A 15934-nucleotide genomic window follows, 5' to 3' on the forward strand; every position below is an offset into this window, starting at 1 on the left:
GCCAGTGGCGTAGCCGTGGCAGCTGTTTTGGCATATTGGTGTTAGACCCAAATATGGCTTCTGGCAACATTGGCCTTGTTACTAAGTTAATCTTGAGGCCTTAGGAGAGTCACTGGACTCAGTTAGCATGGAAACTTTTAGCCAAATTAGGGTTTTGCGCAATACAACTCTATTTAGCACGTGTGGCATGACTGCGGCATGGCGGCGTGGTTGGCATAGTTAGCACATGTCAGTGGCACGAAGTAGCGTCTGGCATAGCCATGGCCGCTAGACTTTGGCACCTGGATGTTGGACCCACATGTGGCGTGGCAACATTGGACATGTTTCCACATCAATCCCAACGCTCTGGGAAACGTTACTTGGCTTGGTTGGCGTAACAACTTTGCCTAAATTAGGTTTTGGCATGTCGAAACCCTAATTGGTGCGTGTGGCATGCGGTTGCGGCAAGGCGACACTTTTTTTTGTGAAAACGTTGCCATAGCTATGCCAAAGGAACTATGTCAAGGGCGTAGTGTGGAAACGGCCACATGAGTAAGGATTGTCGTGGGTGACTATGATATGGCGTCATTCCTAGGGCTTCCAGGGCCCCACAAGGCTCGTGGAATGTTGTGGGGCCGAAGTGGCATGTGTTGCGAAAATTAGGGTTTTGGTTAATGCAGGGTCGTGCTTCTGACTAGAAAATCCTAATTTGAGCTTATCATGGTGTTGGCCTCGAACAGGAGGTAGGTTAGCACGTAGGGCCCTAATTATGGCATGTTGCCACAAGTGGCATGTTTGGTATGTTGGTGTGGCGGAGTGGCATGTTGGCGTGCCGCTCAACTTATTGGCGCAACATGGCACGTTCGGCATGTTGGTGCGGCTTTTTGGAAAAACAATTAATATGTTGTTATGGCAGGGCGCGTTTGGCTTGCCCATTAGTATAGTGGCGCGGCAGAGTGCGTTTGGCCTTTAATTTATGGTGGCGAGTTTAGAGAGACTTGATTGGTCAAGAAAAGGGGTCGACCAAACATAAGGCGCGGCCACACCTCTAGTGCTCGTGGCGCATTTGAAAGTGACCTGATTGGTCGGTAGGAAGGAGAGGGGCCGGCCAAGCATGGGCATGGCTACACTTCTGGTGTGAGTGTGGCGGTTTTAGAGCGACCTGATTGGTCAATGGGAAGTGGGGCCGGCAAGTAAGGGCCCAACCATAACTTATGTGCGCGTGGCGAGTTTGAGGCGACCTGATTGGTCGAGGGAAATAGGGATGGTTTAGGATGGGGCGTGGCCAATGGAAAGTGGCGCCAGCTGGCCTAAGGCATGGCCACGCCTCCCTTTGCTGCTACGGCTCCTTGTTTCCTGATTTTGGGTAGGGTTTTGCACCTAATAATCCATGGTGGATTAATTACCTAGTTTTCCTAGGCTTACTTTCGACAAGCAAGGTCTAGTATACTGAACAAGGCGCAAAAGTAATTAATTGAATTCTATATGTTGTCACTGAGTTATTTAAGTTCATATCCTGAGAGCAACATGCTTTCTGATTGGATACCTTATGCAAAGACCTTATCCTTGATATTTGGAAATTCATGCTACTCTGTTGCGAGTGAACACGAATTGTCATGCCATATCAACATTAAGGGTCCAGCCGGGGAACATAGCATAGAAAGCATTCAAATAAACTTATATTAAGTGAATATAGGCAAGGCGCCGAAATTTATAAAACATGGGATGGTTGCTACATGCGCCAGTCTGGATAAGTTTCATGTAAATATATTGAATGGCTCAATAAATATGCCAATGGAGAGGTTAACACTCATGGATCCGTATCCTTGCAGAGTGACGTCACATCAGATGCAAGGTTTTACAATTTTAACCCTAAGCTAAAAACCACCATCAACAGTTGGGTGTCAGAAGAGTAAGTATTCAAACACATCCATATCTACGCAATCTAAAGTTTTGAATGATACTAACTCATTAATTTTTTGTTGTTTCGCATTTTCAGTTGGGGCTGGCGTATGCTCGATATGAGAATATCCATGGGAAAAAGTTTGAGCTCGAAGATTGTTACCGTATATTGGATGGCACTACCTATAATTACAACCTTTTTGGTTAAGTGTTTAAGTGCACCGTTATTATCTATTATTTTTCATTTCCTTCAATGCAACGCTATGCAAGATGTATGCCTTTTACGATTCAATGAAATGATTCTTATATGAAATCAAAAATTATGATAATCTAGAAAAAGGGTCGTTAATATATATAACTACAGTACCTAATGACTCTAACTAAAACTCGTAATGGTTGGTTAGGGTCGTCAATTAATATGACTACATATATGACGACCCTAAGTGTTTTATTTACAGAGAGTTTTGGTTTCAGAGTCGTTTGGGTATAAACAAAACAAACTAACGACTCTAAGTGACCTAGCTAGCGGCGTCAATGTTTATGACACCACCTTAACGATTTTTCAAAACCTGGAAAATTTGCAGGTTTGAGTCGTCATTGGTGATGCGTGTCGTAACCACAACAAATTAATCAATATACTTCCCACTAATTAACTGGTAATATAGCGGTAGTAAGGATCATTCCCACATAGAGCTGTGTAATTGATATGTTATTTGAATCAGCAAAATAAAGTAAAAGACGATGGGGGGTTGGATTATGAAATAAAATAATAAAAAAACAAATAAGAAAGAAAAGAGATGATCAAAGAATCCTTCGTCGTTACCAAGCGATAACTGAGTTAGTATACTTATATATCTTTCGTTAGAATCATTCATCACCAACCGTAGAATAACAGCTAGATCAGTGTTATCCCCAAAACTCCTTTTATCACTGGATACGGAAGTTCTCGACTATCATATTCAATCCAACGAACCACCAAGTAATAGATCACTCAAGTTGTAATCCAATCGAACGCTTTAATCTTTGTGAATTTAGGTTGATCCCAGTAGTTGAACTCTTAGATCAAGGTCCACTTGTTGGTGTTGTCTTCACTCACAATTACTCCACAAAATCCCTTTGCAAGGTCTCGCGATTTCTACTTGAGTAGAGAGTCAATCGACGATTACTTATGTCATAACTTCTACTAGCGATAAAACAATTAATAGATCAATCTAGTATGCATCCCAAATAAATCTAAGAATCACTCATAAACCCTAGATGTAGAAAAGACAAACGATGATGTTTAAAACTTCGAATAGATTTATACAACAAACAATGCTTCGCGCTAGCACATTGAATTCATCCTTAATCAATGGAATTTAGTTAAACATGGATTTACTAAAATCCATAAAATTGAATATAAGAAGAAGAAGAAGAAAATAGCTAGGTTTCCCCCTAAAGGGGTAAACCCTAAGATATGGATTAAGAACCTTTCCCCTCTCTTTATTTTTTTTCTCTCTGGAAGTTGTATTTAGCTCGGTTGTTCACGAGCCTTTATATAGGTTTGTACTTTTCCTTGAAACCCTAATTCATAGTCGGTCAAACAGAGTTTCAAACTTTGAGAAAACAAGTGCTTCTATTTTGGTGTAACAAGGAGAATTGTGGCAATATGAGCATGCCTTGTGATTGGTTGGATCTTCAGTGTGGACGATGTGGCTTCTTAACTACTAACCTTACATCCAATTTGGTGTACCCTGAAGTACCAAAATCCCATTTTCCCGTACGCGCTAAATCTTTTCACTTGCTCGGAAATCTTATCATACTCATCATCAACAACAACTAGTTTCTCGGTCACGATACTTGTTCCAAATCCAAATCAAACTAGAGTTCCTTGTTCTTCTTAAACTCCTCAGTGAATTGCTGGTCATCCGGAGAATTATTGCTTACCCGTATGCCATCCTCGACCCATTTACAGATGTATTCCTTGTCCATCTCGAGGTCCAAATCTTCGTTCATCTTCATATGTCATCATACCCACTCTGTTCTCTGACTCAGACTCAACCTCCATTACTCGCTGCTCATCACTGCCATGCATCTCAGTTTTATCGTCAATGGTAGTGTAGTTTTTGGGCGGTGGTTGAGAGTTGGAGTTTTGGTTAAACTCTACTTTGCATAAGTTGTTCATAAAGTTTACGAACTTAGAGGCTAAGTTAGGAAAAACTTGTTCCCAAAGTTTGGCTTCTTAAGGGACAAGTTAGTTTCTCTATATAAATGATTAGAATTAGAGTTGTAGAGACAATCCAACCTAGAAGATTGGTAATCCTTGTGCTTAGGATTTTGGTCTCTTTGTTAGGAAGGATCGTGTGCTACCGTGAAGGTCAATATCGGTGTGAGAGAAAAACTTCTAGAGAGAGAGGATTTTGGTGTTCTAGTGTTTAGGGTTTGGGGCTTTGCCCTAAACCAAGATTCTAGTGTTTCCATGTTTCTCCTATGTTACTAGAAACTGTGAAGTCGGTGTAGAAGAGAAGACATGAGGCTTGTTCGAGGAATGGTTAGAGAATTGATTTCTATGGTTTCTTCGATGGTGTTCTCGGATATGTATTGTTAACTCTTTGGGTCTTGTCTTGGGTTGCGTAAAGAACATGTAATGATCTTTGATTCTAATGAAGTTTTTCTGGTGGTGTTGGCCGTGGATGTAGCCTGTAAAGGTGAACCACATATATCTTGTGTTGTGTGGTTGTGTGCTTGTTTATCTTTTGTCTTTATTATTATTTCTCCCATATTTGGTTCAAATAACCAATTACCCTTTGCGATCCTATGATTCCGCTTCGCTCGGGGTGCCAATTTTCCCAACAATTGGTATCAGAGCCAAGGATGGGCTAGTGTGATTAAGCCTTAAATTGAACGATGGTTTATTGTTCGGGTGGAGAAATATGTTTTTTTAAGATAATGTTTCAACATTTGTTTACACAAAGATGGATTTATGATGTGATTTACAAATCGTAGAGGTTCAACTTGGTAGAAGTATATGTTCTTTGTTTGGTTTTATGATGTAGTATGGGATGCAGAATAAGACTGAATGAGGTGGAATACATATTTACTTCTTGAAGAGTGTTAGTAATCATACACTATAAAGAATGGGTTACAAAGTTCGATGAAAGGATGAGACTGTAAGGTCTCATGTAGAAGCAAGTCTACCTACGCTTCGAAGTTATGCACGGGATGCTATAGATTTATGTTCTCAAGTTTGTGTTAAAGTATTCTTGATGGCTTGAAGAGTGTTGGTAATCATACACTATAAAGAATGGGTTACAAAGTTTGATGAAAGGATGAGACTGTAAGGTCTCATGTAGAAGCAAGTCTACCTACGCTTCGAAGTTATGCACGGATGTTATAGATTTATGTTCTCAAGTTTATGTTAAAGTATTCTTGATGGCTTGCACGTAATATCAAGAATGTTCCCGATCTCGGAAGAATGTACCATGGTAATATGGGCATTCACACGGTATATATTCTGAGCGAGTATGTTGGGTGTGATGGTGGTAAAAGTATGTCAGATTGGTGATGGTTTTGAGAATCACTCAAAGGATTAAGTCTGTTAATCACAGGGGAGATGTATGATGGTTTATTTCAGATACACGGTAATCATGACATGTGATGGAGTTTGATCTTGAATCTAATTTTCCTTTCTGGATTAGAGTTTAATATGTTGTTAGCTTACTGGTTAGGTGGAGCTAGAGGTGATTCTTCTGGATGGTTCTCTTGGTGATCAATGGTGGAGTCTGTGCATGGATTCGTTGATAGTGGTAGAAGATTTTCGTGGTGTTTGTGAAACATGATCAATTTCACAGGTGTTCTTCTAGTAGAAGATGGTTTGAAGACTTTTATCAATGTCATGGTGTTTTGGTCGAAGAGATGGTTCTATGAAGATGGAAGTTCAGATTTGAGATTCAAAAGAAATTCTACTGTTATTTAGAGATGGTGAAAAACTATGGTGGAAGATGGAGGTAATTTAATGTGATAGTCTCATGCTTGAAAGCATGATCCTAGGTGGAGAATTGTAGTTTTTTGGCAGTGGTTGAGAGTTGGAGTTTTGGTTAAACTCTACTTTGCATAAGTTGTTCCTAAAGTTTAGGAACTTAGAGGCTAAGTTAGGAAAAACTTGTTCCCAAAGTTTGGCTTCTTAAGGGCCAAGTTAGTTTCTATATATAAAGGATTAGAATTAGAGTTGTAGAGACAATCCAACCTAGAAGAGTGGTAAATCCTTGTGGTTAGGATTTTGGTCTCTTTGTTAGGAAGGATCGTGTGCTACCGTGAAGGTCAATATAGGTGTGAGAGAAAAACTTCTAGAGAGAGAGGATTTTGGTGTTCTAGTGTTTATGGTTTGGGGCTTTTCCCTAAACCAAGATTCTAGTATTTCCATGTTTCTCCTATGTTACTAGCAACTGTGAAGTCGATGTAGAAGAGAAGACATGAAGCTGATTCGAGGAATGGTTAGAGAATTGATTTCTATGGTTTCTTCGATGGTGTTCTCGGATATATCTTGTTAACTCTTTGGGTATTGTCTTGGGTTGCGTAAAGAACATGTAATGATCTTTGATTGTAATGAAGTTTTTCTGGTGGTGTTGGCCGTGGATGTAGCCTGTAAAGGTGAACCACATATATCTTGTGTTGTGTGCTTGTGTGCTTGTTTATCTTTTGTCTTTCTTATTATTTCTCCCATATTTGGTTCAAATAACCAATTACCCTTTGCGATCCTATGATTCCGCTGCACTCGGGGTGCCAATTTTTCCAACAATTGGTACAAGAGCCAAGGATGGGCTAGTGTGATTAAGCCTTGAATTGAACGATGATTTATTGTTCGGGTGGAGAAATATGTTTTTTTAAGATAATGTTTCAACATGTGTTTACACAAAGATGGATTTATGATGTGATTTACAAATCGGAGAGGTTCAACTTGGTAGAAGTATATGTTCTTTGTTTGGTTTTATGATGTAGTATGGGATGCAGAATAAGACTGAATGAGGTGGAATACATATTTACTTCTTGAAGAGTGTTAGTAATCATACACTATAAAGAATGGGTTACAAAGTTCGATGAAAGGATGAGACTGTAAGGTCTCATGTAGAAGCAAGTCCAGCTACGCTTCGAAGTTATGCACGGGATGTTATAGATTTATGTTATCAAGTTTATGTTAAAGTATTCTTGATGGCTTGCACGTAATATCAAGAATGTGCCCGATGTCGGAAGCATGTACCATGGTAATATGGGCATTCACACGGTATATATTCTGAGCGAGTATGTTGGGTGTGATGGTGGTAAAAGTATGTCAGATTGGTGATGGTTTTGAGAATCACTCAAAGGATTAAGTCTGTTAATCACGGTGGAGATGTCACATGGTTTATTTCAGATACACGGTAATCATGACATGTGCTGGAGTTTTATATTGAATCTAATTTTCCTTTCTGGATTAGAGTTTAATATGTTGTTAGCTTACTGGTTAGGTGGAGCTAGAGGTGATTCTTCTGGATGGTTCTATTGGTGATCAATGGTGGAGTCTGTGCAAGGATTCGTTGATAGTGGTAGAAGATTTTCGTGGTGTTTGTGAAACATGATCAATTTTACAGGTGTTCTTCTAGTAGAAGATGGTTTGAAGACTTTTATCAATGTCATGGTGTTTTGGTCGAAGAGATGGTTCTATGAAGATGGAAGTTCATATTTGAGATTCTAAAGCAATTCTACTGTTATATAGAGATGGTGAAAAACTATGGTGGAAGATGGAGGTAATTTAATGTGATCGTCTCATGCTTGAAAGCATGATCCGAGGTGGAGAATTGTAGTTTTTGGGCGGTGGTTGAGAGTTGGAGTTTTGGTTAAACTCTACTTTGCATAAGTTGTTCCTAAAGTTTAGGAACTTAGAGGCTAAGTTAGGAAAAACTTGTTCCCAAAGTTTGGCTTCTTAAGGGCCAAGTTAGTTTCTATATATAAAGGATTAGAATTAGAGTTGTAGAGACAATCCAACCTAGAAGAGTGGTAAATCCTTGTGGTTAGGATTTTGGTCTCTTTGTTAGGAAGGATCGTGTGCTACCGTGAAGGTCAATATAGGTGTGAGAGAAAAACTTCTAGAGAGAGTGGATTTTGGTGTTCTAGTGTTTATGGTTTGGGGCTTTGCCCTAAACCAAGATTCTAGTATTTCCATGTTTCTCCTATGTTACTAGAAACTGTGAAGTCGGTGTAGAAGAGAAGACATGAGGCTTGTTCGAGGAATGGTTAGAGAATTGATTTCTATGGTTTCTTCGATGGTGTTCTCGGATATGTATTGTTAACTCTTTGGGTCTTGTCTTGGGTTGCGTAAAGAACATGTAATGATCTTTGATTCTAATGAAGTTTTTCTGGTGGTGTTGGCCGTGAATGTAGCTTGTAAAGGTGAACCACATATATCTTGTGTTGTGTGGTTGTGTGCTTGTTTATCTTTTGTCTTTATTATTATTTCTCCCATATTTGGTTCAAATAACCAATTACCCTTTGCGATCCTATGATTCCGCTGCGCTCGGGGTGCCAATTTTCCCAAGAATTGGTATCAGAGCCAAGGATGGGCTAGTGTGATTAAGCCTTGAATTGAACGATGGTTTATTGTTCGGGTGGAGAAATATGTTTTTTTAAGATAATGTTTCAACATTTGTTTACAAAAAGATGGATTTATGATGTGATTTACAAATCGTAGAGGTTCAACTTGGTAGAAGTATATGTTCTTTGTTTGGTTTTATGATGTAGTATGGGATGCAGAATAAGACTGAATGAGGTGGAATACATATTTACTTCTTGAAGAGTGTTAGTAATCATACACTATAAAGAATGGGATACAAAGTTCGATGAAAGGATGAGACTGTAAGGTCTCATGTAGAAGCAAGTCCAACTACGCTTCGAAGTTATGCACGGGATGTTATAGATTTATGTTCTCAAGTTTATGTTAAAGTATTCTTGATGGCTTGCACGTAATATCAAGAATTTTCCCGATCTCGGAAGCATGTACCATGGTAATATGGGCATTCACACGGTATATATTCTGAGCGAGTATGTTGGGTGTGATGGTGGTAAAAGTATGTCAGATTGGTGGTGGTTTTGAGAATCACTCAAAGGATTAAGTCTGTTAATCACGGTGGAGATGTCTGATGGTTTATTTCAGATACATGGTAATCATGACATGTGCTGGAGTTTGATATTGAATCTAATTTTCCTTTCTGGATTAGAGTTTAATATGTTGTTAGCTTACTGGTTAGGTGGAGCTAGAGGTGATTCTTCTGGATGGTTCTCTTGGTGATCAATAACGGAGTCTGTGCAAGGATTCGTTGGTAGAGGTAGAAGATTTTCGGAGTGTTTGTGAAACATGATCAATTTCACAGGTGTTCTTCTAGTAGAAGATGGTTTGAAGACTTTGATCAATGTCATGGTGTTTTGGTCGAAGAGATGGTTCTATGAAGATAGAAGTTCAGATTTGAGATTCAAAAGAAATTCTACTGTTATATAGATATGGTGAAAAACTATGGTGGAAGATGGAGGTAATTTAATGTGATCTTATCATGCTTGAAAGCATGATCCGAGGTGGATAATTGTAGTTTTTGGGCGGTGGTTGAGAGTTGAGTTTTGGTTAAACTCTACTTTGCATAAGTTGTTCCTAAAGTTTAGGAACTTAGAGGCTAAGTTAGGAAAAACTTGTTCCCAAAGTTTGGCTTCTTAAGGGCCAAGTTAGTTTATCTATATAAAGGATTAGAATTAGAGTTGTAGAGATAATCCAACCTAGAAGGGTGGTAAATCCTTGTGGTTAGGATTTTGGTCTCTTTGTTAGGAAGGATCGTGTGCTACCGTGAAGGTCAATATAGGTGTGAGAGAAAAACTTCTAGAGAGAGAGGATTTTGGTGTTCTAGTGTTTATGGTTTGGGGCTTTGCCCTAAACCAAGCTTCTAGTGTTTCCATGTTTCTCCTATGTTACTAGCAACTGTGAAGTCGGTGTAGAAGAGAAGACATGAGGCCAATTCGAGGAATGGTTAGAGAATTTATTTTTATGGTTTCTTAGATGGTGTTCTCGGATATGTCTTGTTAACTCTTTGGGTCTTGTCTTGGGTTGCGTAAAGAACATGTAATGATCTTTGATTCTAATGAAGTTTTTCTGGTGGTGTTGGCCGTGGATGTAGCCTGTAAAGGTGAACCACATATATCTTGTGTTATGTGGTTGTGTGGTTGTTTATCTTTTGTCTTTCTTATTATTTCTCCCATATTTGGTTCAAATAACCAATTACCCTTTGCGATCCTATGATTTCGCTGCGCTCGGGGTGCCAATTTTCCCAACAATTGGTATCAGAGCCAAGGATGGGCTAGTGTGATTAATCCTTGAATTGAACGGTGGTTTATTGTTCGGGTGGAGAAATATGTTTTTTTTAAGATAATGTTTCAACATGTGTTTACACAAAGATGGATTTATGATGTGATTTACAAATCGGAGAGGTTCAACTTGGTAGAAGTATATGTTTTTTGTTTGATTTTATGATGTAGTATGGGATGCAGAATAAGACTGAATGAGGTGGAATACATATTTACTTCTTGAAGAGTGTTAGTAATCATACACTATAAAGAATGGGTTACAAAGTTCGATGAAAGGATGATATTGTGAGGTCTCATGTAGAAGCAAGTCCAGCTACGCTTCGAAGTTATGCACGGGATGTTATATATTTATGTTCTCAAGTTTATGTTAAAGTATTCTTGATGGCTTGCACGTAATATCAAGAATGTGCCCAATCTCGGAAGCATGTACCATGGTAATATGGGCATTCATACGGTATATATTCTGAGCGAGTATGTTGGGTGTGATGGTGGTAAAAGTATGTCAGATTGGTGGTGGTTTTGAGAATCACTCAAAGGATTAAGTCTGTTAATCACGGTGGAGATGTCTGATGGTTTATTTCAGATACACGGTAATCATGACATGTTCTGGAGTTTTATATTGAATCTAATTTTCCTTTCTGGATTAGAGTTTAATATGTTGTTAGCTTACTGGTTAGGTGGAGCTAGAGGTGATTCTTCTGGATGGTTCTCTTGGTGATCAATGGTGGAGTCTGTGTAAGGATTCGTTGATAGTGGTAGAAGATTTTCGTGGTGTTTGTATTACATGATCAATTTCACAGGTGTTCTTCTAGTAAAAGATGGTTTGAATACTTTTATCAATATCATGGTGTTTTGGTCGAAGAGATGGTTCTATGAAGATGGAAGTTCAGATTTGAGATTCAAAAGCAATTCTACTGTTATATAGAGATGGTGAAAAACTATGGTGGAAGATAGAGGTAATTTAATGTGATCGTCTCACGCTTGAAAGGATGATCCGGGGTGGAGAATTGTAGTTTTTGGGCGGTGGTTGAGGGTTGGAGTTTTGGTTAAACTCTACTTTGCATAAGTTGTTCCTAAAGTTTAGGAACTTAGAGGCTAAGTTAGGAAAAACTTGTTCCCAAAGTTTGGCTTCTTAAGGGCCAAGTTAGTTTCTCTATATAAAGGATTAGAATTAGAGTTGTAGAGACAATCCAACCTAGAAGAGTGGTAAATCCTTGTGGTTAGGATTTTGGTCTCTTTGTTAGGAAGGATCGTGTGCTACCGTGAAGGTCAATATAGGTGTGAGAGAAAAACTTCTAGAGAGAGTGGATTTTGGTGTTATAGTGTTTATGGTTTGGGGCTTTCCCCGAAACCAAGCTTATAGTGTTTCCATGTTTCTCCTATGTTACTAGCAACTGTGAAGTCGGTGTAGAAGAGAAGACATGAGGCTTGTTCGAGGAATGGTTAGAGAATTGATTTCTATGGTTTCTTCGATGGTGTTCTCGGATATGTATTGTTAAATCTTTGGGTCTTGTCTTGGGTTGCGTAAAGAACATGTAATGATCTTTGATTCTAATGAAGTTTTTCTGGTGGTGTTGGCCGTGGATGTAGCCTGTAAAGGTGAACCACATATATCTTGTGTTGTGTGGTTGTGTGCTTTTTTATCTTTTGTCTTTCTTATTATTTCTCCCATATTTGGTTCAAATAACCAATTACCCTTTGCGATCCTATGATTCCGCTGCGCTCGGGGTGCCAATTTTCCCAACAATTGGTATCAGAGCCAAGGATGGGCTAGTGTGATTAAGCCTTGAATTGAACGATGGTTTATTGTTAGGGTGGAGAAATATGTCTTTTTAAGATAATGTTTCAACATGTGTTTACACAAAGATGGATTTATGATGTGATTTACAAATCATAGAGGTTCAACTTGGTAGAAGTATATGTTCTTTGTTTGGTTTTATGATGTAGTATGGGATGCAGAATAAGACTGAATGAGGTGGAATACATATTTACTTCTTGAAGAGTGTTAGTAATCATACACTATAAAGAATGGGTTACAAAGTTCGATGAAAGGATGAGACTGTAAGGTCTCATGTAGAAGCAAGTCCAGCTACGCTTCGAAGTTATGCACGGGATGTTATAGGTATATGTTCTCAAGTTTATGTTAAAGTATTATTGATGGCTTGCACGTAATATCAAGAATGTTCCCGATCTCGGAAGCATGTACCATGGTAATATGGACATTCACACGGTAAATATTCTGAGCGAGTATGTTGGGTGTGATGGTGGTAAAAGTATGTCAGACTGGTGATGGTTTTGAGAATCACTCAAAGGATTAAGTCTGTTAATCACGGTGGAGATGTTTGATGGTTTATTTCTGGAGTTTAATATTGAATCTAATTTTCCTTTCTGGATTAGAGTTTAATATGTTGTTAGCTTAATGGTTAGGTGGAGCTAGAGGTGATTCTTCTGGATGGTTCTCTTGGTGATCAATGGTGGAGTCTGTACAAGGATTCGTTGATAGTGGTAGAATATTTTCGTGGTGTTTGTGAAACATGATCAATTTCACAGGTGTTCTTCTAGTAGAAGATGGTTTGAAGACTTTTATCAATGTCATGGTGTTTTGCTCGAATAGATGGTTCTATGAAGATGGAAGTTCAGATTTGAGATTCAAAAGCAATTTTACTGTTATATAGAGATGGTGAAAAACTATGGTGGAAATGGAGGTAATTTAATGTGATCGTCTCATGCTTGAAAGCATGATCCGAGGTGGAGAATTGTAGTTTTTGGGCGGTGGTTGAGAGTTGGAGTTTTGGTTAAACTCTACTTTGCATAAGTTGTTCCTAAAGTTTACGAACTTAGAGGCTAAGTTAGGAAAAACTTGTTCCCAAAGTTTGGATTCTTAAGGGACAAGTTAGTTTCTCTATATAAAGGATTAGAATTAGAGTTGTAGAGACAATCCAACCTAGAAGAGTGTAAATCCTTGTGCTTAGGATTTTGGTATCTTTGTTAGGAATGATCGTGTGCTACCGTGAAGGTCAATATCTGTGTGAGAGAAAAATTTCTAGAGAGAGAGTATTTTGGTGTTCTAGTGTTTAGGGTTTGGGGCTTTGCCCTAATCCAAGCTTCTAGTGTTTCCATGTTTCTCCTCTGTTACTAGCAACTGTTAAGACGGTGTAGAAGAGAAGACATGAGGCTGGTTCGAGGAATGGTTAGAGAATTGATTTCTATGGTTTCTTCGATGGTGTTCTCTGATATGTCTTGTTAACTCTTTGGGTCTTGTCTTGGGATTCGTAAAGAGCATGTAATGATCTTTGATTTAATGGAAGTTTCTTTGGTGGTGTTGGCCGTGGATGTAGCCTGTCAAGGTGAACCACGTATATCTTGTGGTTTTTGGTTGTGTGCTTGTTTATCTTCTGTCTATATTATTTTTTTCTCTCATATTTGGTTCAAATCACCAATTGCCCTTTGTGATCCTGTGATTCCGCTGCGCTTGGGGTGCCAATTTTCCCAACAGGTAGCAGCATCATCTTCTCATCAACGCTATGATCATCACTGCTATTGAGTTTTCAAGTTCAAATCCATTAACTGCAGCAACAATCTTCTTTGTGACTGCTCTATATTCTCCATCTCGTTAACCACCAAAGCTATACGTTCTTCACGATCATCTTCAGATTACGGTAATGGAAGTAAGCCAAACCTTCCCCGTTCGAACTCCATGACTGCCATCTCGTTCACTTCTCTGTACAACCCAAGCTCCATCATCACAACAAACTCAAGTCCTTATATTTTCATCATCGATATCACATAATCCTCCAACTACAACTCAATCACCACTGCCGGTAATAATGGAAGTGTATCTCCTCCTTCCAGTTCTTTCGATGTTCTTGAGAACTCCATCTCGGCTATGGCTCACATCTTCTGACAATATTAACGACTCAATGAGCTCTGTTCAAGCCTTAACAAATTCTGCAAAACAACCACGGAAGTTGTTGCCGTGAAGAAATAACATGAACCTGTCGACGGTGAAAGGCGGGTGAAGATGGTGGTGCCCCTAGAGAAACTGTTTGTGCCTTTAGTAATATTTCAATTATTAATGGCTTCCCCCAAAGTAGAAGACCTGGCTGCCTTTAATAGTTCATTTAAAAGTGGCATCCCCTTAACAGAATGACTACCCCTTAACGTACAATAAGGTGTCGACAACACTTGTCAAATGAAATGACCATTTTACTCTTCTAGTCTTCCAAGTTTTTTTTTTCCTATAACTCAGAATGACTCCGTTCTTTCGCTATTGACGTCGTCTACAAAATGATGACTAGAAATCGTCAATTTGAACGAGTTCCACTGGATCTTTGGCCCTTCTTCACTTGTGACTTCACTTTTATAGTTATTTCCACTTCTTCTAGATGATTCATCTAATAAAAGACAAACTAGAAGACAATCATAATACAAGGTAATATGCAAGAAATATAACTAAAACCAGTACGGAGTTGACATTCTAAACATGTAAATTAAGCACTTATCAAATTCCCCCACACTTGGCTTTTGCTAGTCCTCGAGCAAACTACCTAAAATACAACAACTCCACGTCGTCGAGGATACGGTTGCACTTAGCATGTGCAACAGGCCTTTAAACCCCTAGGTGTCCCTAGTGGACGAGTTATAGTCTCGTGAGGGCTTATGAGAGGTATACCGACAAAACCTACTCCAACTTCAAAGCATTCCAGCTTCCCAAGCATCCAAAGAGGTATGAGGACATAGAATTTCTGCATGCTAGTAATAAGAAGTTAGAAATACCAAAGAACATATTCTCATTCTTGAATGTTGAGTGAGAAATAACCACACCATAATGAGAGAACGCGTGTTTGAGAGCGATCAATAAGCATTTCGCCTCGACTTCTGCCTCACCTAAAAGGATTTTATGATAATTGCACTCAATAAGACGACTTTTTTATGGGTCTCACATATGTGCAGGTAGGAATGAAGAGAGAAATCTTACACACGTTGATTGGTGGGAATGAAACCTTCCGAATATTTCTGGAGACTCCACAAAATAGTGGAAAATAAAAGACTTTTTCTGATGATATCTAAGAAAGGAAATCAACCATTATTATCGAGGTTGAGAGTACTTACCACCTTCACATCCGATGGCAATGATGATAACACCACTCTCACAACATCCAATAGAAACTTCTTCAATCGGCTCGTCTTCTTCATCTTCTCGGTCTTCGTCTTCGGTCTTCAACTGTTGATGATAAACTCTTGAACTTCATAAAACTTTGATAATTTATAACTCTTTTCCTTAAATTCCTTATTGCTTGAAACTTCTTTATATATTTTTCTTCCCCATGGCCTTATTGAACAAATAACAACCTAAATGCAAATCGTTTTGTATATATATATATGTATATCAATGCTGAATTGGGGGCCTGTAAAAATAATTGGGGACCCCTAGCTACAGGACAAAAAAGGTCATGAAAACCTAATTTTAGTTGCCCCTTATCCAAATTTGTTGTTAATGGCTAACCTACCCTTAAATGATTATTTTAATAATTAATAAAATTAAGTTAATTAGTATGGTTAGATTAAAATAAGATTTTAGTATTAAAATTTGAAAGAATAGGATATATGGAGAGATGAAGAAATGTCGTCGTACCGAAAACTTTTTCAGGTTATAAAAAATCGTCATGGTAGTATGATAAATCCTGACGACTGT

The sequence above is a fragment of the Papaver somniferum genome, chromosome 10 (genome assembly GCF_003573695.1).
Source record: "Papaver somniferum cultivar HN1 chromosome 10, ASM357369v1, whole genome shotgun sequence".
Classification (NCBI taxonomy): domain Eukaryota; kingdom Viridiplantae; phylum Streptophyta; class Magnoliopsida; order Ranunculales; family Papaveraceae; genus Papaver; species Papaver somniferum.